This window comes from Lissotriton helveticus, chromosome 1_1 (assembly GCF_964261635.1).
Source record: "Lissotriton helveticus chromosome 1_1, aLisHel1.1, whole genome shotgun sequence".
Classification (NCBI taxonomy): Eukaryota; Metazoa; Chordata; class Amphibia; order Caudata; family Salamandridae; genus Lissotriton; species Lissotriton helveticus.
The window spans coordinates 1611644377-1611670350 of record NC_136057.1 but is presented as its reverse complement, the minus strand read 5'-3'; the positions used below and the strand labels follow the sequence as shown (position 1 = coordinate 1611670350).

General features: G+C 41.0%; 1 long non-coding RNA gene across 1 annotated transcript in view; it reads left to right on the top strand.

Moving 5' to 3' along the window:
* LOC144773686 (uncharacterized) overlaps nucleotides 1–8882 on the top strand; it is a 1071276-nt gene extending 1062394 nt beyond the window's left edge. Inside the window, exon 8 of the long non-coding RNA XR_013600051.1 lies at nucleotides 8704–8882. This is a non-coding gene — a long non-coding RNA (uncharacterized LOC144773686). The remainder of the gene's footprint in view (nucleotides 1–8703) is intronic.
* The last annotated feature ends 17092 nt before the right edge of the window (nucleotides 8883–25974 follow it).

Genomic DNA, 25974 nt, shown 5'->3' with positions numbered 1-25974 from the left:
GTTCTGGGCATGGGGGGGCCTGGGTGGGGGGAAATAACATGGATGGTTGGGGTGTGGAAGCAACACAGCTGCAACTACAAGCTCAAATCCTCTTTCTATTGTTGTGGAAGCCTGGATCAGTCCGCTTTCGCTTGCTGAGAATGGGGCAAGTGAGCTTTTAGTGCAGTAAGGAAGTTGGAAAGGCTGCTGGACAAATGCCCATGCCAAGATGGCCACTGTGGAGGTCCTCTTTCTATTTCTGTAGGTAGTTCAGGCTCAGTCCGTTTTCTATTGTTGTGGAATCATCGACCAGTCCTCTGTCACTTGCTATGAAGAGGCAGGTGAGGAAAAGTCCACTTTCGCGTGCTATGACTAGGGCAAGTGAGGACAACTTCAGTTGTACATACAAGCAGCCTCAAAATGGCTGCACCAATGCAAAAAAGACAAGGAGGTCATCACAAACGGCCTCAGTCCAAGTATGGATATACAGCATGCGTCCCACAAGTGTCTAACTTGGCATATGCAACCACTGCCCCTATAAGGGTATAGTCACACTACAACATTCACTGGGTGAAAGGATTTAAATGGCAGCACACAGCCGCCTTCACCTCTCTATAGACGCTTATGGATATGAGCTCCTCTCATAAACCTTTGTATACAGTTGTGTTTACATCACTTAGCGGCTCCTGGGATGTATTTTTACCCTGCTCCACACAGCCGCACAATAACCCACCTCCACAAGCCGCCTTTTGTCATTGATCCGGGGCTGTTGTCCGGCGTGTTCACTCGCCGCCCGTACAGTGGAGTGTTTTGTACTGCTTTTGTAGTGCTCCTGTACTGCTCTTGCAGTGCTCCTGTACTGCTCTTGCATTAGTCCTGTACCGCTCTTGTAGTGCTCCTGTACTGCTCTTGCATTAGTCCTGTACCGCTCTTGTAGTGCTCCTGTAATGCTCTTGTAGTGCCCCTGTACCGCTCTTGTAGTGCCCCTGTACCGCTCTTGTAGTGCAGTGCTCCTGTACCGCTCTTGTAGTGCAGTGCTCCTGTACCGCTCTTGTAGTGCAGTGCTCCTGTACTGCTCTTGCAGTGTTCCTGTACTGCTCGTGCAGTGCTCCTGTACTGCTCTTGCAGTGCTCCTTTGTAGTACTCTTACGTGCAGTTGTGAATTTGTGCCCAAACATTTAAAATGGAACGAAATTGAAATCTTCATCTGCTAGAGATGACCGTGCTCATCTTTGCTCTTTACTTCAAAGGAAGTTGGATTCACAAAGACACCTAGAAGTTCTTAAAGAGCCCCCTCTGCTACTCTCTCGTTCTCGTGAGGGATGTAGCGTAGTTCTAGCTCCCCCACAGCTAAGAGCACTGTCAACCTCTGAGCTAGAGTGAGACCGCTGCAAGTAAACCATCCCCGCAGTCCGAAGGACGCCATCTCTGGACTCCTGTGTGTCAGTCGGGCAGTGGCTGAAGCGCGGAGCCCCCTCTTCTGGGGAGAGCACTGTGCCGGAGTATATTGGGTCCTCCTGATCTTAACTTCTCACTCCAAAATATTTCGAAATCCGAGCGTGTGTCTGTTTTCGTTGCTCGGGGCGAGATGTGACGTCAAGCAGTCCTCCTGGCACACTTGCCAGGCCGTGCCCGGTGGGCCGGAGCTGCCAATCTGCCAGAACGCTGAAGCCGGGGCTCGTGGTGTGTTATTCTATAACCGTGGGACGTTTGACGGTTTGCCAATCATTGGGTAATACTAACACAAAAACAAAAATCTTTCACTTGAAGTGGCTTCCCGCTTCTGATCTTACGCATATTTTGATGGTGTGTATATCTAATTCATTCACACATGTGTACACCAAGTACCTTCCATTGACTGATTAGTTTGGGAATGCTGCAGTTCCTTTGTACGAAGAAAAGCTGACCGTCTGGTATCCATCCTGTGCCCCAAAGGAAAAGGAAGCATTTATTAAAACCGCTCAACCCCCCCCCCCCCCCCTCCCCCTCCCAAGGGGTGATGACCCAGCCAAGCAGGTGAAGTAAATTCCCCGCCTTGTGACGTTGCAAAGCCGGTCTGTGGCGGAATGATGCTTTCGGAATGTCACAAAGCCTCTCGCTGGCTGCCGCGTCCTGCTTTGTGACGTCACAGAGCGCCTAGATTTTAGGGCTCTCAGTTTTGTCATCACAGCTGAAAGATTCAGAGCTTTTTGACAACAGAAAGATAAAAAAAAAAACCTGTGCGGTGGTCTCCAGCGCCGTGATGTCACAACACACAAACTGCGGCTGCTTGCTTTGTTCTTGAAGTCTTTTATTTCTTTTATATAAGCACAATGCAGTCACATATTTAACTTAACACATACACAATGTATCGAAATCTAACGTGTGCAACCAACAATAATGTTAATTTATAACACAAAATATATATGTACATTTTGCCAGTCTGTATTTTTTCTTTTGTACTTAAACCAGTATTAAACCAGTATTAACCCGCCGACCGGATGGAAAGGAGTCATTACCGAGATAACGGTTTCCTTTCTTTTTTTTTTCATTGTACAGGTTCCGCCTATGCTCACATATTTAACTTCATTCTGGCACAAGTTGCCTGCTGATTCCCTAAAAGCATTAGTCAAATAAGTACATCGAATATGTAATTTGGAATATCCTCCGATTAGGGTAGTTTTGATTATACTTTACATTTAGCTGTTCAAACCAAAGCACGGAACGTGTTGCAACAAAACATACACTAAGGCGGTAAGTCATGCAACCTTAGATACACACACCACGGAAGGGCACACGCACTCATTCACCTCTGCTCATAGCATAGAGGTAGACAGGTAGATCATGGGAGCCCACATTCCTTACATAAACGCCTACTTCTAATTTACTTATTACAAGCGATTTGTGACGTCCCTATTGCCTGTAATAAAGAAATGAGGTAGCTGCTCAACTGTAATAATATATTACTGTTCAGTTCTGAGTCACAATGTCTTCTGCGAGAGCCCACAGCCCAGGGGAAAGGCAGGCCAAAGAATACAGTTTAAAAAAAAAGGGAAAAGTGCTGTTTTTTTTCCTTATTCTGCTCTTTTTTTTCTAGCCGAACGTTTGAAAAGCATTAAGGAGCTATTTATGGCAACATGTTTTATTTTTTTGAAATTTCACAATGTAGCTAGTCATTAAAGAAAAATAGAATCTCTCTACTTGCTTTTACTTATGAGGTACAATTATTTTTAAGCCAGCCTTGCATGAAACTGGTTCTAGTATATTTTTGCAGCAAATATCTAACGGCTTTTGCTTTGTTTATTTCTACACTAGAGATGCTAATTGTATTCTTCATGTTTATAAACATTCAATTTCTTTGTACGAACGAGCACAGTATTAAGGATTTAAGTCGTGTGTGAGAGGGGTTATGGTGTGAACATGTATTATAAGGAATAAAGTACACCTTCCATATGAGCGAGGGCAAATGCAAGTCACCTCTGAGTTCCTATTCATAAAAAATGTAGGTGTTACAATTTTGAAATTGACCTGTTTCAGGTTGGGGTTATGTAAACTGGACCAGCATTTTATAATTTTAAATTCATTTTCTCCTACACCCCAAACACTCGGCTGTACTCTTGTTGCCTCAGCCTGACATTAGCCAGATGTACCCCGGAACGCTCACCGGGTTCTTTAATGAGCTACCTCTAATTAAATCCTTTGCAAAATGTCACCTCGCTTTATTTTGGTTTCGTATTAAAATTGCCGTTAATAATGGCAAGGTGAGCTGATAATCCACATTTGCCACAGTGGTTACCGCACATCTGACTTAGCACGACGCACTTGCTGTATTTGGATGTTTGAGGGGAGCTCGAGTGGAAACACGCCTGAGGGTCTGGGGTCACCTCTTACCTGTCCTTGTGAGGAAGAATCCGATCATACCGTGCGCTCCGGCCAGACCCCCTCCTCTGGGGCAGAATGAGCGGGTTCGCATCTTAGTGCTGAGGTATTTCCTGTCAAAGGTCCAGTTCTGTTTCCAGGCACGGCGTTAGTTCAGAAATGTTTGACCCTCATCCTTGTTTGAAGAAAAGCGGGAGTCAGAGGTGAACACTCTGACATCATTATATAGTGCTGTACTTGCTTCAGTATGTCCGTCTGCTTCGGCATTATCTAAAAGCGCGACACCTTTTAGTGTCGCACTGAAGATTTACCCTGCGGCCTCATATGCGTATATGACCAACTACGGGATCGAAATATTTTATCGTAACTGAGCGAGACAGTGCTTAATATTTTGTTTGTCTTTTACCTTAAATATGCCTGTTTTGGCAAGAACAATTAGCTACTTTATTAACTAAACTGGACATCTGGGGATTTTGTAACGTCGGTCGGATTTGGTCGACTTTTAAACACAACTTAATTTGAGGTTTGAACAAATATTTTATCATTTATTATATAGTTGAAATTGAATCGAGAACTGACTAAATTAATTAGTTTGACTAAACTGATTAGTTTGGGTTTTTAAATTGTGGCTTAACACATACGGCTTCAAATTTGGGAGCCGAGTCAAGTGCACCTTTTTTGAACTTGAGACAAATAAATGTTACCGTAAAGAAATACAAACAACATTCTGTTTTCTCCTTTTTAGAGTGGGTCTTATGGGAAGCTTGTCATTAAATGGAAAAATCTGCCAAAATGTTAATAGTTTAAAACCGAAAGGTATTTTTCTCGGTGCCTGTCAATTGTAGCTGCTTTTTCCGGGTATATATTTTTCGTTACATAATAGTTGGTGAAAATCCTGGATTTCACAAGCAACCACTGTATTTTATTTTTCTATTTTTGTTTTTAATATCTAAATGGTAAATGACATTTCAAACAGCACGAGGGTTGTTTTGTTTGAAACCAAAAATCATTCATGATGACCCGTTAACTGTACTCCCAAACGAAGCCATATTTTCAATTCGAGTGCGTGCGGGGAACACTTGCAAAAAGATTGTTAAACCATGGCACCATTTAATATACAGGCTAGGCCACTTGAAGTGCATAGATCCTGTTTGTGTCAGCATAAGGACACGTGGGAGACGCTCACTCAGTACCGTCTGCTGCCAACATCCAGGGCCAAGTCCTAAAAACAGAAGTGGCGAGTAACTAAGTAAGGCAGTATTCAAGTGACGTCACGAAGCCTATGTTACTACTTGCAACACGGAGATCTTTTTATTTGCAGATCATAAATTGTAATTCTTACAGCACAGTGAGCACGAAGGGCATGTGACTCACTTTGTAAACCTCACTGTTTTATGTAACACATCCTGGGCATTGATTTACCTAAGCCTGATTTATTTTCAATGTATAACGTATGTGTGATGTAAAGTGCTCTGACACCCTGGATTGGGATGAATAGCGATATATAAGAAATGCACAAAAAGTGGTATTTAAATTGATGGTTGTGTAAATATTGGGACAGAGCAACACATCTGACGATTCTTACAGTGTGCATGCATGTCTTACATACAGGGTATGAACAAAGTCAAAAACATGCCTCGCTTAAGTGCTTGTGAAGTGATAACGAGTGGTGTGCCTTTGTTTCAAGCTCCATTACATTCACTCCGGCCTTTGTTTTGGGCTCAGCTGGAATCTAAAATATGAAAGCCCCCTCTTTGCCTGCCAGTTGCTGCTCAGAATGAAAGCAGACAATGTGCAGGCCCTGCTGAATGTGTCCCAGTGTCTGAAAATGACACCCCACAAGTTCAGTATATTTCTGTGGGGCTCAACCAAAATAACACTTACTGATCACCGCATCTCTTCTCTGTCCCAACCACGTCATCCCTTCTCCACTCCTCAACCAGGAGGCACCCAGGCTCCCTCAAATCAATCACAATGCTGCAATGCAGAGTTGTGATTGGTCTGGGCACCGTGGTGTGGTACTCAGACGGGGAATGGGAGCCTGGGCATGCTCTCCACCCAGGCTGTAATGGAGCCTGTGCGGAGAACATGTAAAGTGCTCATGACAATTTGGTCTGTCCAAGACAGCCGGCCAAAGCATCATGTGCACTTTAGAGTGCAGGAACCACTCCTCCTCCCAGACGTCATGGGAGTCAAGCGCCGCCCCGCCCCCAACCTGCCCCACCCTAACCTGGCGATACAAAAAAATGATAATATCAAGTTATTATCGTTTATTTTTCCATTTACACTGCTCTACAAGTAGTGGGGCAACACTCCCCTCCTTAGCGGAGGAGCGGCCACTGTGTTTGATCCAGTGCAAATGACTTCACTTCCCTTGCCTGCTAAATTTGTGTGTTTAGAAATATGTGTGCCACCAATATGTATTGTGACATAAAGCTTAGGTACTTAAATGTTGCTGCTTTTTATATGTCTTGTATTTTTTCCTTGTTTTTATTGTATTTCTGCTGTTGTGTTTTTATGTTGCTCTTTTATGACCTTTCCACGCCGAAATAAAGATAATGATTGATTGATTGATACATTCTGCTGAGTGAAGGGTGATGCTGACTTTGGATCTTCTGTGTCAGCATTTCAGGGAAGCATTGGATCGGCTTGGCCGGCTGTGCTGCTGGGCCTGGAAGCTGCAGTAAGTGAGCATTGTACTAGGTTCACGGACACTGGAATTATGCGGCAGGTGAAGACCAAATTAAGCAACATGCTTGAGTAAATTATGCGGTACAAAAGGGGGTGGTGATGGACGAAGCATCTGAACCAATTAACCACTCACACCCAGTCAACAGATCTGGGTTTAATCCATCACCGTTCTTTAGCCCACTCTGCCACCCAAGCTTCCGAGGACCGGTTTCTGGCATTTCAGCCGTCTTCAGCAACGCTTGCTTGAATCCAGTGGCAAAGTGAGCAAGGGACTCACGTCTGAGCATACCCTGCCAACCCATGGCGAGCAAAGCACTACAAAAGGGGGTGGTGATGCACGGAGCATCTGAACCAATCAAACACTCACACCCAGTCAACAGATCTGGGTTTAATCCATCACTGCTCTTTAGCCCACTCTGCCACCCCAGCTCAGACATGGCCATATGCAAATCAGTCTGACCCTGTGCCTCATGGGAACAGTCCAGCCCGAACTGCCAAGCCATGTCTTCCCTGGACCGGAAACAAGCTTCCTAGGACCGGTTTCTGGCATTTCAGCCGTAAGTGAGTAAATTATGCAGCATGAAAAGGCAAAAATCTGTCTGTGTAATGCTGCACATTTTGTGATAGTAACATTGCTTGGTTATTTTGTCATTTTTACATCTTAACATCATATGGGCCAAGATTCCAGAGCATTGGTACCAGTTTACAGCAATAAGCTACTGAAATGTGATTAGTCAACCTTTATGAAAGGCCTTCTACTCTGCAGCAATGAGTGGCGCTGGGTTTTTAGTAACTTTTGATCCGCTTGAGCGAGACAGTTTTTTGTTGTTAAAATATACAAATTATGCAGCAGATGATGGGTTCTGTCACAAGTGCAGCAAATCCATAACTATGCAGACAAAGCTACACCACCACATATTTACAGTGGCCCTGACTATACCACAATGATGTGGCTCATGAGGGTTAAGAGCTCGTTGATGCCCTATTTTGTTTCCTAATGAAACTAAAAGCATTTCTTACTCTAGGTAAGAAATGCTTTTAGTTTCATTAGGAAACAAAATATGTTATAACTACATATAGTAAAAATAAAATGAAAGCATACCTATCACGGAGATTAAATATAGAGCCCGGGCATCAACGAGCAATAACAAGGGAACTCAAATAAGGAGAACTAGGATTAAACAACCAATGTCCAATGCAATTGATAGTTGGAAATAATAGCGTTATGCACGTAGATAATGCAATTGATAGTTGGAATTAATAGCGTTATGCACGTAGATAAGAAAAAACAGACCTGTATAAATAAAAGTTAAAAAGCCTTCGCTACAATAAATAAAAGTTGAAAAGCCTTTGTTGCATTAAATGAAACTGGACTAAATAGAGGTAACAAACTTTAAAACCCACAAGAGACTGAAGTCTTTTTTAAATTTACTGTTCTGACCCTTTAGGAATAATAGCCAGTTTAGTATGGAACATAAACTAAGATATCTGCTTATTTTTCCCTGTGACTATCCAGGCTCAATAAATACCAACTGATTTTAAACAGAAACCACAGGAAACTTTGGAATTTGGGTTTATCCCAGAAACAGAGGTGAATGAATTTTCTAGCCTGAATACAGTGGAGTAAGTATTCGATGAAAGCAGATAGAAAATAGGCCAGTCCTACCAACATTTTTAATGTTTTATAATCCAGTAAATAATAGTAGGGAATATGCAAACTTCTGAACAAACTGCCCCAATGAGTTACACCAGTTACAGAATCAAGATATATTTTTACACCCTTGATCAGTTTACCTTCCCCCTTTTTTCTTTCCTCCTTTTTCTATTTAAGTATGGTGTAAAGTCTAAACATATGACTATCTGTATTTGCCAAACAGTTTTGTTAATTAAACATGTGATTATCTGTATTTACCAAATAGATCTGAAAATTATATATGATGTATAATCTTAGACTGATGCCAAGATTTACTACAGAAAATGTGGTCTTAGACTGTGGTCAAGACCCGTTTTTTGTCTATCTTTAGCGGAAAATAATTGATTTAATCACTAAACCTGGCTAAGTAAAACCAGAAAAAGAAGTTTTATTGAATAAAAAAAGGGAAAAAAATGTATCCAATTAATGTAACACACTGTACTATATGTTCTGAAAAGCTAAAAATGCTTTGTTCTTTCTAGAAATTCTGGCTGCAAAAAATATTGTCCTGATGAAGACACTACGACGTGTCGAAACGCGTTGACAGACAAGACAGACAACAGCCTCACTAATACAATCTGGGACGACAATATTGTTCCTCGAGTATTATTATTAGAACAAATGTTTTTTTTAAAAACAATGATCAGAATTTTTTATTGTATCAAATTATCATGTACATGTGATTGATGTGTTTAATCTTTTTTTATCAATATAATCATAAAATATATTTTTTATATCAGTATAGTCCTTTTTTGTTATTGTTTGTGTATAATCTGTTCTTTTTAATAGCCAGTGTTTGTCCTTGTACTTTTGGCCTGGGTTTATACCTTTGCATTGATATATTTGTGAGAATACATGTGATATTACACTGTCAGTGGCAACATTGGATTAAATCAATTTATCTGCCTCTTGCGCAAAGTAGGCGTTGCAAAAAATATGCATGTTCACGTGCAACTATTTTGCCAAATCCTTAGTGTGTGTGTGTATTGTATTGCTGCTTATGGTACACATTTGTACGTTAAGATAAATCAAGTAGGTAATCATGTTTGTTCATTTTACTTTTGGCCCTAAATTACTGGATTATTGATTTAATTAGAGACAAATTTTTCAAAGTGGCAGGATTGATACAGTCTATTTTTCTTACATCTTTCAGGTCTACTTGTTTGTAAGTTAGGTTCTAAAATAAGTGTAGCAAGCACTTTCCTAAAATGAGTGTTACATTTTGGGTGTAAACCAAACCTGTTTTTCAAGTCCTGGCCTACTCCTCTGTCCCTAACCTTAGGTACGCCTACTTTACTCTCACATTCAGTATTTATGTATGCATAACATGTGCTAGATTTGAGTCAAGCGAAAAAATGGACAATGAAACAGAGCCCTATGTGGCCATTATTTATTACCTATGCCGGCAAAAAAAAAAAACAAGCATTGGCAAAGCCAATAGGTGTGATATTGTCTGTCAACTTCAGGGTTTTCCAATGTTCCTGAATGTTTTTTAATAGAACTACAAGCGTACTTTTTATTTGCATGTGCATACTGTGCAAGAGCAGAATGTCGTCCCTCACAGAGAGGTAAACCAATCGCTGCAGTTGGCTGAACATGTGCCTGGTGCTGTGTGCTGTGGAGGGCGAAAACAACATGTGAATGACACACTGGCTGACCAATGAATGAAGAGCGCTGAATGACCTATATTAAAATATAATATGTATAATTTTATTACAATCGGAAGGTCTTCGCTAACACTAGTCCTAAAAATAAGTGCCTGCCTTTCACACACTCATGCTCAAGAGCCAAGGGCAGTGTCAGTGCAAGTTGCTGTCCCGACAAATGGGCCTAGCAATATGGTGGATACCTTTGTTTATCAACGGTATACCAGAGCCTAAGAGACTACTTCTTTCCAATCGAATAACCCATATATCAGTTCTTTCTTTCTTTTAATGTTACCTTCCCATGTGTTCTATTTTTTTGCCTAAGGTAATTGTGGTACATACAAAGTTAAATAATTATTTTGTTTCTTGCCTATTTTGGATGTTCCTTTTACAATAAGAATTGTCAAGGGCAGGATTCTGTTCCACGTGCAATTGCGAAGGCCGCACCTCTTGTGGTGGTTTCTCAATTGTGCCCTCCTGCGGCACACTGCATACCGCGCGGTGGGTGTACCGCGGCGCAAGCATTACGGGCTAGTGTGAACCCCGACACTGGTGGGTGGATTCTTCCTTTAGTGGGGCCAGGCTGACCTGACAGAATGTGCACACATGACCCTCCCAGCTAGGGCCCTCAGTTAGTGTAGGAGGATGCAGTCAATTACCACACAGCCCTGGTCGGAGGGAGACCCCTAGTTTTCTGGGACAGACTATAATCCATCCTAAAGCCCCAGGTGACCACTAAATACTTGACAATTTATGGGTGGCAGAGGTTTTGTACATCTGTCGGGACCCTGTTCACAGTAATTTAATGAATGGATTCTGCAACAGCGACTGAGCCTTGGCTGTGAGCAGAAGGAAGGTCCAATTGGGGGTGTGGGGGGCAGAATGTATGAATGTATTCAGGCTAAAGTCATCACCCAAGAGGTTTGCTCTTCTCTCATCCAAGCAGCCCTACCACCACAATTCAGTGTCTTTTTGTTTTTTTAACAACCATATGAAGTTGACAGTACCAAATACAGTTTTAATTTAACTGCTGGCCAGAGTTCGCCCACTTAACAAGCTGCTTGGACTTCTTTTCGGCTACAGCACTGTGAGGTGTGACACCAACTTGTAACCATGGGGACATCCTGCCAAGTCAATCATGCAACATGTTGCAGTCCCGGCCTACCTGGCCAGCAATAATAAATTCCATTGCTCAAACCGTGAGCCATGCTGGGCCTCTGTTGAAATGTAAATGTTATGCATTTGTTTTGCTTGCATATTGCTCTATGTAAAGTTAGCATTTGCTGCACCATTTTAAGTTGAGCCACCATTTTGAGCCATGATTGAAACTACCTTCTGTCTCGCTCGTATGTCTGCCTCAGCAAAAAGCAGCTGCTATATTATTTTTTCCTCCTTGTATTTCTCCAAGGCTGAGCTTTGCTGTGCTAATGAATAGGTTGTTTTTGTCATCACATATATTTCTCACTAGATAGGCCTGCTCCCACCCTTAGAGCGGCGGGCACAGGCAGAGTAACCTTGACGCTATGATAGCATGTCCCAGGATTGCAACTCATCCTTCTGTATCTCCTTTGCTGACCAGCTATCAACTGGAAATTTCCAGTCTGGGTGTGTCTTTAATTGCTCTGAAGATGTATATTATGTGTTACGAGGTTGGCAGAAGTCAGTCCCTCTGCAGCAATCTAAGGAGGCTGGTCAGACTGGACTGGACTCCACTCAAGTGTACCACTAATAAATATCTTTGGTTTGTATTCTCTACTGTCTGACCAACTCTTCATTTGTATTGAAGGTTGAGAGGTGGTCGCGAGTGACCTGGGTGACCCTAAACGGGCCTCTTCCTTCACCTCCGAGGACATGCATGGACTTTCAGCATCATTTTATGTGCTGGAGCTCGTCCATTACACAGACACATCCTATTTTTGCAGTAATGTGGTTCCATCTCTCGGTGGTGTGCTAAGGCCCTTACCCCATGTCATGCAAGCACTGGCCCTCAGATTAAGCAGTTTCTCCTAGAAGTAAGCATAGTTACAGCAGGAAATTCACTAGAGCAGTGCCTGCGTTATAGCTACAAATTAGAATATCATAATCGGTATGCAGACATAATATCGATGTTTAAATATTGATATACCAGAATATCGATGTTTAAGTATCGATGCGGCACAATATCGACCTGCAAGAATATCGTCGACCAAAATATCGATATGCAGGTAAGAAATATCGTTTTATTTTAATATCGAAGTTAGTAATATCTCTAGTAAAAAATATCGTTGTTAATATCGTAATTTATTTGTGTTTTCTGTATTTTAGTATGTGTTAAAAGTATGTGATTTACATATTTTGTATAAGTATAGCTTATTTTTGTATTGTATGTTTGACATTTTTAGAAATAATTCATTTTATGATAATTAATTTTGCGTACTTTAGTTCTGTAGCGGGTTGTGGGTTTATAAGACAATAGGATGGGAAGTCATTTAATTATAATATATTTATTAATAATTTTGAGAAGTTATTCATTTTATAAAAATTAAACATCGCATTTTAATTCTGTAGCAGGCTGTGGGTTTATAGGGGAATAGGGTAGGATGTAATTCAATTATAATTAATTAATTAATCATTTTAATTAATTAATATTTTTGTATTTAATCATTTATATTGTTAATTGTGTTAATTTGTTATTAAATATTTATTAATTGGTTATTATTATTATTAATTCATTGGTAAATATGTAAATTGTGTATTTATTTTAAGAGTGGGTTGTGGATTTAAAGGGGAGTAGTGTGGGAAGTAATTACAATTTTATATATTTTTAAATATTCTTTATATAATATTTAGTTATTGCTATATTATAGTCGTAATAGTCTGAATTCATTTCTTACTGATTGTTTTTAATTTGATTGTTCATTGTTATTAGTTAATTAGTTAGTTGTTAAGCAATTATGTTAATTGTGTCATGTTTTACAATATTGGTGGTGTCATTTATAGGGGGATTTGGTGGGAGGTAAATAATTTTTTATTATTTAAGTATTTGTTAATTAATGTTTATTTTTTGCTGGAGTTGGAATAGTAAATTATTCTACTCAGCTATCCAACACTTTCCCTACTGTTGCTCTTGTTGGAGTGGGAATAGTAATTTTATCTCCTATGCTATCCAAAATTGTCCCTACTGTTGCACTCTGTGGAGTGGGAATAGTACATTATTACCCTCCACTATCCAACACTTTCACTACTGTTGCACTTGTTGGAGTGGGAATAGTAAATTATTCCCCTCCGCTTTCCAACACCTTCCCTACTGTTGCACTCCCTGGAGTGGGAATAGTAATTTTATCCCCTCCGCTATCCAATACTTTACCTACTGTTGCATTTCCTGTAGTAGAAATAGTAAACGATTCCCCTCCGCTACCCAACACTTTCCCACTGTTGCACTTGCTGGAGTGGGAATAGTCATTTTATCCCCTCTGCTATCCAACACTTTCCCTACTTTTGCATTCCCTGGAGTGGGAATAGTAATTTTATCCTCTACACTATCCAACATTTTCCCTACTGTTTTATTTAATGTAGTGTAAAATGTTGCTTTAAAATTAAATATTTATTTTAATATTTTAATTTATTTTATATATATATATATATATATATATATATATATATATATATATATATATATATATATATATATATATATATATATATATATATAAAGCACAAGCAACTTAAGAACAACTGGCATGGGAACCAGAGGCCAGGCCGCGAGGAAACAATAATGGAGAACAACACCCAAAAACTAACGGTAATAAACCTTAGTAATAGACCTTTGTCTAATGTAGAAAATGAAGTGCTTGATTTAGGCTTATCGTTTTGTCCTGAGAAAGGTTTAGACTATGCGCAAGTAAGGGTAGATCTGTACAAATTTGAGCGTAAACTGAAATTGTGCAAATTACATGCCTACAAAAAAACAAAACAGGATTCACCACACCTTCCATTCAAACAGAGGAAATCGGAATAACTATTAGGGATGTCCCGGCATTACAAGCTATTACAGACCTAGCTGCACAGACACCATATAACACTTCTATTTCAACCCTTGATCCGTTTGACCCCACAAGTGCGAGCGGCATCCCAGATAACCTAGGGGTGGCAACAGGGCATACCCCACAAACTGATTTTAGAGGCAAATCCAAATACATCCCCATACTACCCAGGGACAACATAGACGTATTCAGTGAGCTCGTTGCAAATGACCTGCTCTCCCTCATAGGGAATCACAACACCAGAAATAACCTCAACAAGGGCCAGTGGGAAGCAATATATGACCTCCAGAAAGATAGCAATACCATCATAAAACCCTCAGACAAGGGTGGGAATATTGTCCTGCTCACTAGGGAGATGTACCTCAAAGAGGCTTACCGCCAGCTTAATGACCAAACCTGTTACACTAAAGTGGACAGGAAATACCTCATTACTCTCAAAGACACATACCACGAGAAACTAAAAAACTGGCATGAACAAGGTCTCCTCAGTTGGGATGAAAAACAATTCCTCACTAACAATACACCAACCACACCAACCCTGTACCTCCTGCCCAAAGTCCACAAGAGTGAGACCAATCCACCAGGACGACCCATAGTTTCCTCAAAAAACAGCCTGATGGAAAAAAACAGCACATTTGTGGATCATTTCCTATTCCTCTATGTAAAAGAACTAAAATCATACATAAGAGACACGACAGACTTCCTGCACAAAACTAGAAACACTGTGATGGGGGTGGGGGACTGGCTTGTTTGTTTAGATGTGGAAGCACTCTATACAAGCATAAGACATGAGGATGATCTTAAAGCCTGTAAGTACTTCCTTAGGGATCGCAAAGTGGAGTACCTTCAACACACAACTATGTTGCTTGAATGATTTCTGTTTGTTTGAAAGAAAATGTTTTTATGTTTGAGAATGTGCACTTTAAACAGCTACAAGGAACTTCCATGGGCACCTGCTTTGCCCCCAGCTATGCCAATCTCTTGGTAGGCTGGTGAGAGAAGCAGGTGCTATGGAACGACCAGAGAAATGGGCACTGAATGTCAACAAATGGCTGAGATATATAGATGACATTTTCTTTGTGTGGAAAGGCTCGGAAAGTGAGCTTAACCTGTTCATTGACTGTATTAATGCCAACCATGTCAACCTACGCTCCACCAGACACTATAGCCAAACACAGATTGATTTCCTTGACCTCGGACTGATGGTAGAGAAAGGGAGAATAAGCACCAATCTCTTCCGCCAAGCAACCACAGGAAACTCCATTTTGCAGTCCACCAGCGCACACACCCCCAGTTTCAGATGGGGCATCCCATACAGCGAATTTTTGAGAGCTAAGCGCAATTGTAGCTTGGAGTAGTCATACAAACAAACCAAAAATGACATGAAACTCAGGTTCACGGAGAGGGGGTACTCAAGAAAGGCTTTACACCAGGCAGAAATCAGAGTAGAAGCAAAGGACAGGGATCAGGTACTTGGAGACAGTGTCTCCCCCTAAAAAAGCACATGAGAAAGTGACACACAGCAGATCAGGTTCATTACCAAATTCTGCAGCCACTCTAATCAGATCCGCAACATTCTCAAAAACAGATGGGACATTCTTAGGCAAGATCCCAGCTTGAGAAATTAAATAGGGGTCAGACCATCAGTCACGTGTGAAAGAAATGCATCCCTCAGAGATATCCTAGTAGAGAGTCACTTCCAGGGTAAGAGAACTAGCTGGCTACAACAGACTAAGGGGTTTCGCAAATGCGGTAACTGCAAGGCATGCAAGCATAGCTCGAATGTCACGGAGGTTACCCTAGAGAGAACCAAAACGAAATGGAGGATACCTCTTCTAATTAATTGGAAAACCGAGTTTGTTGTGTACGTGATTGTCTGTCCCTGTGGGCTATGGTATATTGGGTCCACCACCTTTCCTGTGAAAAAACGGATACTAGAACACTGGCATGCCATCACCAACAGAGACAACAGTTACAGTACGGCGAGACACTTTGCCAGAGAACATGAGGCAGATTGGACCAAAGCAAAATTCTTTGCTCTGGACAGTGTCAGTGTTAACCCGAGAGGAGGCAATCGAGTTGCTGCACTCCAGAAACGTGAGTCGCGCTTCATATTACAGGCAGGCACCAAGTTCCCCAATGGCATGAACCAGGATGAGGAGATGTACAGTCATATTTAAATCTTCTCCACGCCCACTACAGTTACATTAATGATGCATCGCTGATACACGCTGACTCCTCCTTTCCCCTTATTTAACTCACACACCCCTCACTTCTCCCTCACTGCACAATACACTTTTTAATCCTAGGGAACTGTTTCCGTGTACACAACACAACTCGGTCAGCCTCTGTAGGTCAACACACAAACAAAGAACCTACTAGAAGTTATTTCGATACTTTCTGTTCTGTGCACTAACGGTCTGATTTTTATCCCACAGGAGAGTACCACACAACCTGCTGTGCTATGTCACTACTATGATAAGGATATGAGCACCAGAGTCATGGACACCAGTCCAAACTCTAAGTCACCTACAAGAATTAAGCGCAGCCAGGGACTATACCGGCACTAGGAGGACTAACCTCAAGGATGTGATGGCACTCGTCCGCTGACATAAATCTGCGACACACGTAGACCAATAGTTACCAGAAAAACAATGTACTCTCAACATGTTATACCTGAACTGCATACCCATATTCTGCATATGTACCTACCTTTATTCAGAGCTGCCTACAATCAATGTACTGTACATGTGACAAACAATACTAACGTGTAAATATGGAAAAAGTACCCCTTTGTTTTAAATGCACACAAAAAAGTAATGTCATTAAATCAATATGTGATGTTAACATATTTTCAACCAAATCACAAAAGCTTACATACATTGTACTGTATCTTTAAACGTAACTCTTTCAATTTGTGACACTAACAGATCTGAAAGCGAATGTTTTCTATGTCTATGAACATGACTATGTGTAAATGCACCTATATATATCTGCACCTTGGAGACGTGGGTCATGTGACCAAGACCACGGACGTGGTCGAAACGCTTAATCTTTTCTGTCTAAAATAAAACTTACTTGCTGCAAATGCTGTGGGCTCGCCTGAATTCCTTTCCTGTGAAATCCTCGGATCGCAATATATATATACTCTCAACACCAGCGCCACTCTAGATCTGCTCACCTCAAATGTCTGCTTTTCTATCAAAGTCTTTAAGCATAGGATTAGCACAGTGCTATCCACGCCGAGATAGAAATGGACAAAGTCTTTTGCCATTTCGACAGCAAAGTTTTTAAGCATAGGACTAGCACAGTGCTGTCCTTGCCGAGCTGTAAAATGACAAAAGCCATTTATCACTCCAGGCACAATATTACAGCTTTGGATTGGTAAAATACCAACCAAGCCAACCTAAAATGAATAAAAGCAACCCCTGACACAGTGTTTCGCTCTAATTAGAGCTCTTAAGAGAGGTATAGCTTTGTCCAGACACAAGGGAGCACCCAGTATAAGTCAAAAGAATTTCCCTTTCAGGCATAGAGTGTCAAATAAAAATATTTTTTCTTTAATTTTGATATATATATATATATATATATATATATACATATATATATATATATATATATATATATATATATATACTTTTTATTATGTTCCTAACATTTTATAATTTAATAAAATAATTATTTATCACTATTATTAAGTACATATATATTTAAGAATTGTTCTATAAGTATGATTACTTGTTTTTTATATTACATGTATTATTTATAATTTGTAAAAAAATTTAATAATTCTAACTAAGTTTTTATTAATTATATTTATTATTTAATGTATTTTATGTTCTTTTTAATTCTTTTTAATACATTAAAAAAATAATATTTTGAACGATATTTTAAACAACGATATTTTGGTTTCGATATTTTTGTACTTACCTTTGTAGAGATAGGATGTCGATATTTTTGACATCGATATTCTGTACACGATATTTGTGTACCTCGATATTCCTCTCGTCGATATTCTGTCAGTGATCCATCATAATCTGCTTGCATTTAAAAAAGTTCCAAATACCCATGTTTCGGCTGTGCAAAACACATTTTGTGTTCCATTTTTTTTTTCCTTTCACTTTTTTTCTATACTGCTCTTTGGGTGTCTGGTTGTTTTGCAAATGTGGCTGTTAATTTGTGCTGCTGTTCCATCAGCCCTCCCAATCTTTTTTCAAAAGGTGACTCCTGACTCCCATTTAATGAGCTCAGCTTTCTAATGAATATGTTCAGGGGCGTAGCTATCGGGCCCCAGGTACAGTGGCACCTGGGGCCCTGAGGTGTGATGAGTCCCATGGAGTCCAATTAAGGCTGTATATCACTACCAAACTATGGGGTAGTGGTCCAGCGATTAATTGATGGCTCATGCTGGGCACATTCCAGTCCATCGTTTTTTACCCTCTACACAATTCTAGAAAGAGAGCAGCCATATGCAAATCAGTTCTGGTCTTGCTCCAATAGGAATAATACAGATTGAATTCCCAGGCCAGTGCCCTTCCAGACAGCAATACAAGCAACGCTCTCACTTTATGCTGACTTCGGCCTTGTCTGTGACAGATAGCTTGATAGCTCAGCAACCCCAGGAGTTCCCTCTGGACTTTCCCAGCACACTCAGAATATTTGCTGCAACAAATAACAAAGTGATGGAAGGAATGCTTGGATTAAGCTCCGCCACTGCCAATCACTTGCAGGGCAATACAGTCCATTGTTTTTTACCCACTACCTACAACCATTCTGAATGGAGACCAGCCACATGCAAGTCAGTCTTGGTCCTTCTCCAATAGGAACAGTCCAATCAAACTGCTGGGCCAGGTCCCATCCAGACGGGAATACAAGCAGCCCCAGACTAGCTTCCGCCCACTTAGGCCTTATCAGTGAGGTACAGCTTGAGTCCTAGAGCATAATTGTTGCAAGTGGGGCCATCAGCTCTCACTTTTGGGGATAGGCACTTATTTTTCCTCATCAGCCATTTAACAGGAGCAGGAGCGGGAACACACACAAAGCGGAAAAACAGAGGAAGAGAAAGACAGAAAAAACATCACAAAAAGAGAAAGCGCATTCCTGCAAGAGTGAGATAAAGGAGCAGGAAGTGTCTTGTGTTTGATTAAAGAGGCCTGAGAGGGATTGAGGCCTACGCAGCCTTGGTATGCAGCACATCGACATTTATTTGCACCGGCCTTGGGCTTCTGAGCAGGGCTTTGGGAACTGGCACTCATTCCTTTATGTGGTCGCATCCTTCTCCTGAAGGAGTGTAAAGAGCATCTGCGCTCCGAAGCGACCTGCTTATGGTGACTTTGCGTCGATACTGGGATTCGGATGTGAAATACAATACAGCCCGGTTTTCTTTGGCAAATAATTAGAAAAATTAGTTTGCACTAAATCAGATTAGTATAAGGCTCCGTTTCATGTCTCATGAAAAACATGGCACGTTTTTAAGTCCTTTCAATAGACCGAACCTCAAAGGGCCGTATACTCACCATTTAGGTCATACTCCATCTGCCTTCTCAGCATTGCTTCCGCTTTATCTAAATGTGCTCGCCATATATCTCAATAACTTTTAACTCTCTATGTCAGTTTGCCCCTCTGTGTTGTTCCATGTACAAACTCGCCACTTTAAACGAGTGTCTTGATGCTAACGCGCCTCTTATAAACAAGTACATGTAATATGTAAAGTAGCAGCTCCCACCACTTTTTCTTCCGAATGATACATGATCTGTATGTAAAAAACAATTATGCGTCTTCGCAGACATCCAAGCCTGAAACGCGGTCCATACGAAATAGTCTCATTTTAATAAAACTAAAAGGGAACATAGTGCCCACTTTTTTCTAAATAAACACAGGTGGAAAAATCTCGACAAAATTATAAAAACAATGACATGTAAATCAGTCTCACTGAGAATAAGACGAGAGAAATCAATGCTATGTATTATCTCCAATTTATTATGGAAAGGAATGCTTAACAACAGTATGCCAAATTTTGTCAAATGTATCATTTGAAAATCTTGTTTACACTGCACTTGATATACCTAGCAATGTTTGACACTGTTTTCTCATATATACCTAGCAATGTTTGACACTGGTTTACATATCTTAAAAAATATATATATATATTGTTACTATGAAGCTATTATAATTTGAAATGCAAAAAAATGCTCAATTTTAAAATATTGTATTGAAAAATAATATATTTCCTTACAGACTGAAATACTTAAGGAACCTGTTGTTTTTATACCTACTACGATGTATATTTGAGAATTCAACTGAATGTTATTAAGAAACTGAACTTAGGTATTATTCTCTCTTTAATGAATTTTTCTCTTTTTGTTGAAGAACACACATGGTGCACTTCATACACTGAAGGTTTTGGGTGTCTTTTTCTGAACATTCTTCGGCAACTCTTTTCTGAATTCTTTAAAGATCAACAAGCACTTTACTCTTGGATGATCAATGTATTTTCAAGAAAACAAGGATATCTAGCTATATCTGACTTTCTGAGTTAAAACATGCACTTTGGTTGTTAATTTTCTGTATAATTAATATCACGACCAAAAGAGTACATTTCCTCTCTTTTTCTACACTTTCTTCATCTTCCAAAAACGCGCTTCTTCCTCTGCACTTCTCGGGTTTTTAATACTCAACCTTCTTCTCTGGGGTCCTTTTTTTTCATTTTTTTTTTCAATTTATTTTCATTCTTCTTTGTGATTATTATTCCTCATTTAAACACACCATCCTTTATTTTTACAGCCTTGAGCAAGCCCTGGCGCAATTCGCCATAGAGGGTGAAACACGTGTCGGCTGTTTACGTTCAATTCTGCACTAATAAAAATTCTATACTGTCTCTAAACTTTGGATCGACCTTATTTTGTGAGTGGAAATTTGAATCAATGACTACAGGATTTAACCTAAAAAATACTACGTACAAAAATCTGGAAAACATACTCTCTTTTCTAAAAACTGTTCTTTTTCAAAACTCTAAAAGGTCCAGAGTTTTTGAGTATGTTTCCTCCGCCTTCATAAAAACCTCTGTGAAAACAGATATAGTTCTGGAATCGTTGGACCTTCAATGCTCAGCCGTTATGAACTCATTCCTTTACACATTAAGCATTGTTGAGTCCTTTACCACAGTGAGCAAAGCATTCATGTCGGGGGGGGGGGGCATCTGTTGTGCTTGGGGCATTTTCTGCAACAAAGTGATGTAAGGAATGCTTGAATGAATCTCTGCCTCTGACGTCCATGGTACCCTTTCTACGCCACTATCTTATGATAAAAAGTACCCCATAACCAGATTTATTTAGTGAATAACCTCTCCATGCTTTCTAAAGCAATCTCCACAATTGAATGCGAGTGCATTCTTTTATCATGCAATATCTTTAACCTGAAAGGGAATTACATTTTAGCCATTGCCCCCAAAAGATGAGATTCTTTTTCTCGATACATTTGTCAAGTAGACATTGCTTGGCAAATATCTTAATGGACTAAGTAAAAAAAACCTCAATTCGACTATCTCTCCCTTGTGAGAACGTCTCCCTAACTTGGAAACTTTATTACTAATGTAGTCTTTTCTTATATATTTTGTTGTTCTGTTGGTAGCCGAACGAACTCATTGACACTCGGCCTATCCTCTGTTTTTCTTTTTCTGGTTACAGTTTCCCTCTCCCCCAAGTCATTAGTGTTTTCTGGATTTATTCTTGTAATCACTGCTTTTTATTATCTTTTGGCCCTTCAATTCCTTCCTAAATGACCGGAAATCTCTACGCGAATTTGCAGTTTGTTTTCCACATCTTCCATTTCGTTCTTAACTTCCTCTCTCCGAGCTCTTAGCCACAGAATAAACCACACTGCTTTGTGTACAACTAAATAAATGCTCGTGCCTCTCATTTAGCTTTTGGTCAGGCGCTCCCGCTTACCAGCATTAAGCATTTCTCCCAGCCCTATTTATTCCAAACCTTAAACAATTGCTTTCTTCTCTTTACTCTTCTAGACATTCTTCCGACGTTCCAGTTTAGTCTTTCTGCTCTATCCAGGTTCTCAGATTCCACAAAGTCAAAGAATTCACTAGGATTACTAAGTATGTACAGCAACGTCTGCAGTTGGTTAAACGAGTTTATTAACATAAAGGAAGCCCCATCCTTGCATCCATGACAGGGCCGGGTTTAGGGCAGAGCTACAGGTGCGGCGGCACTGGGCGTTGACCTGGGAGGGGCACCGAGCTGCGAAAGGGAGCGGGGGATTCTGGGGAGGTGGGTTCGCTGCGCTTAGCGATAACTTACAATTTCAAAACACCTTCTGCAGAATTCCTTGTGCATCCAGCTTTCAGGCAGCAAGAAAATGTCAAGATAACGTTTGTGATTAATGTTTGTGTTAGAGAAAGAGAGTTTTGTCTAGTGGCATAAAGTAGAAGAGGGTTGTGTAGATTACAAATCTGTATTTAGTTTGGAGAGCTGAGTGAATTACTGCTTTCGTCACGGAGATCCTTGTGTTACCACAGTACATAAGATACATCCTTAATATAGAACAGTGAGTGTTCGTTCCTTAGGGCCAATTCCTCCACCTCAGAAGAAACTGTTCAGATGTGGATAATTACAAAACACAAGCAATAGACCTAAAATGTAAACTTCAACAAAGAAAATATCCTGCCCCTCTAATCAACAAAGCCATGAAGAGAGCCTGAAACAACAACAGAGAGGCTCTTTTGGAGGAGAAAGACCCATCTGTGTGACCACCTATAATACCCATTCTAATGAGATTTCAAAAATCGTAAATAAGCAATGGCATACCCTAGTATGTGGTGATTTGGATTTTGAAAAACCCCTTTTTGCGCACAGGCAAGGCAGAAACCTCAAAGACATTCTAGTCCATACTCGCCCTCCAACAAAGCAATCGGAACAAACTACACTGCACGGGATACAGGGTCACCATCCCTGCGGTAACTGCAGCAGTTGCCACTTAACAAAAAAGAGCAGACATCTGACCTTCAGGAATGGGACCACATGGGATCAAAGAAAGTTTACGAATTGTAATAGTAAACATGTCATATATATGATTACGTGCCCAAGCGGCCTTGAATATATTGGGATGACAACGAGACCAGCAAAAAACAGAATTAGCGAGCACAAGAGCAATGTTAGGTGTAAAAAAAGCACAACTAAAATGTCAACGCATTTCCTGACTGAAAGGCACTGCGTGAATGACCTGAACTGGCCCATAATTGAACAATTACCCTCTGAGAAAGGCCTTTTTGAAAAAGAACAACGCTGGGTGTTCCGTCTGGGCACCCACATGATTGGGCTCAACGATGACATTCCATGCGGCCAGATGAGTTAATTGTGTCATTAAAAAAAAAACCTCCTTTTTGTAAAAAGGATATAGAATATCCGTATACTCATCTCAGGTGTTCTATAGGTTTTTGTTAGGACCAGTGCACATGAGACCCTTTATAGGTGTTTATATTTATGGACACCTCCCTCTCAGGTCCGTGTTCTATCTAGGAACACGTAACCTATCTCCACAATATCGTGCATGTAGTTGCTTTACATCATAACATCACCCATGGATGCTTTTCTACGGCTGTAGATCACCTTTTACTCATGAAAAACACTGACATTGAGGTACATCACCAATGAGTGCATTTGTACTGCGGTAGACTAGCTCTTTATCCATGGACATCACTCACATTGAGGTGCTGCCTACTGTGTGCACACACTGTGACACCAAGCAGGACCTCGCCCGATACACTACCCACGGCGAGAGCTCACTAGGCGCGAGCGCTACAATATCATTGCCGATCAGGCTACGATCACTTTAGGATAGCCTTTGCCATCAAAGCGCGCATGCGCATAAACAGATACACTCTGACTTTCGTTTGGCACATGCGCAGAAGCCTTTCCCGATATCTCGCATTTGTGCGACCTTTAACACACTACTCCTTGGGCAACTACGGTGATATCGTCAGACCGGAATTACCTTATATGGCTCACTAATTTCCCGGTTTTCGCCTATTACCCCAATTAAAGCTCATTGGGGGGTGTATTTAAGGCCCCAACATCGGGCTTTAGTCACTATCATCGGAGCCGCGGCTGGGGGAAGTAAGACGCCGGAAATCCTGTGTAGCAGTGAGTATGACCTACAGGGATGTTATTCAGGTTTCTTCCACCACATTAAGTAAGTGATTACCAAGCCAGTCTACAAACTGAGTACTCTGCCTATCTCTTTTCAGAGATAGGCAGAGCACTCCAACGCCACCGTTTTGGAGGCTCATGATGCCAACCATGACTTTGGCAGCAAGTATGCACACAATTGTTTTTACTCCCCATTTGCTTACTATATTAGATTCCTGTCCAAATAATCTAAACAGGTTAATCAACTAGAGCGTGTGTTTTACGTTATATGTCATGTATGTCTTATTTTTGTTCCTTTTTTACAGGGCAATTCACGACAATAGGATGACAAATGTGTCTAAACAGTTGCTGCCCTCACATATTTTTCTAGGTCACTGAACCTGCATGTTTGGATATTTTATCAGTAAGACCAAATGCTCACCTTTTTGTGTTCTTTTCCTCCTCATTCCTTTAGGGTCTCAATGCAGATAACTTTGAATATATAAGTAGGCACGTGGTAGCCTTTTTAGTTTAAATTTCACTTTTTTGTAGATAGGACAAATAGACCCAGCAACGTGAGTAAGGTGGGGATCTGTGCACCCCGTCCTGAAGAAGAAGCCTAGCTTCGAAACATGTCGACGCACACATGAGGTGTTGTACTTTAACATACATAATACCTCAGAATCACTTTTTTAACAGTACCAGCATGGAGGGCCATTAAAGTTTTCTAGACCTCACACGGCAGGTACCTTTTTAACTACACTTTCTCACCCTTCTGAACCCACCACTCACTTATACACCCAAAAAAACCCACACACACCACACATAGCCAAAATAATAATAGTGCTCCCACGTAGTCGTCGGTTAGCAGCATGCCGCATCCCCTAGAGGGGTACAAAGACCCCAATGATGAAGCATGACACCAAGGGTCCTTTTGGTGTGTGAGGGGTATTTAAAGAACACTGTGTGCTCCCCACCATTGTAGGGACCACTCTATTAACATCTGGATGTGGATTCTTTTTGTTTAAATAAATCTGTAGAGGGAGAACTAATCCACTTTTTTCTCTCCTCTCCCCTTTTTGTTAGGTCGAGCCTGTCCCATTCCGCAGGAATGGATAGGATCGAATTCATGTCGGCAAAATCCTCTTCAAACTAAGGGGTTTCAGCCCGGCGTTTTCTTGCAGTTCACGTGAACATGCACGAGCATTCACGGCAGGGGCTTCTCCTCCCCTAGCAGCACTCCTCCCACACCAGCAACTCCCCCCTCCCACACCAGCACCTCCCCTCTCTCTGCCCGCAAACACAGCCTTGCCGTAGCAGCACTCCTCCCACACCAGCACCTCCCCCCTCCCACACCAGCACCTCCCCTCTCTCTCCCCGCAAACACAGCCTTCCTTTCATTTCTCCTCCCCCTCCCCAGCCAGCTTCCCCCAGGCCGTGTTCCCTCAGATATGCTATTGCATATCGTTTGCTACCTCTTGTATTTTGTTGCTCTTGATACTTGCACAACTGTCACTATTGTCTCATGTAACGTAACGTTTGCTTTTGTAACATGCTCACTTGTAATTTTGGCTTCATGTATCTAAAAACGCCTCCCTCGCGCTCCTTTCTCCCTCACTCCTGCTGCCTAGTCCTCCCACCCCCTCCCTCTCCAGCGTGCGCTCCACTCGCATCTGCCTGCTGCTCCCCCGCCCAGCCCCCCCCACTCCCCCAACCAGCAATGCCGAGAAGCTTGTTTCCTCTAAGAACATATCGTTTGCTACCTCCAGGCCGTGTTCCCTCAGATATGCTATTGCATATCGTTTGCTACCTCTTGTATTTTGTTGCTCTTGATACTTGCACAACTGTCACTATTGTCTCATGTAACGTAACGTTTGCTTTTGTAACATGCTCACTTGTAATTTTGGCTTCATGTATCTAAAAAAACGCCTCCCTCGCGCTCCTTTCTC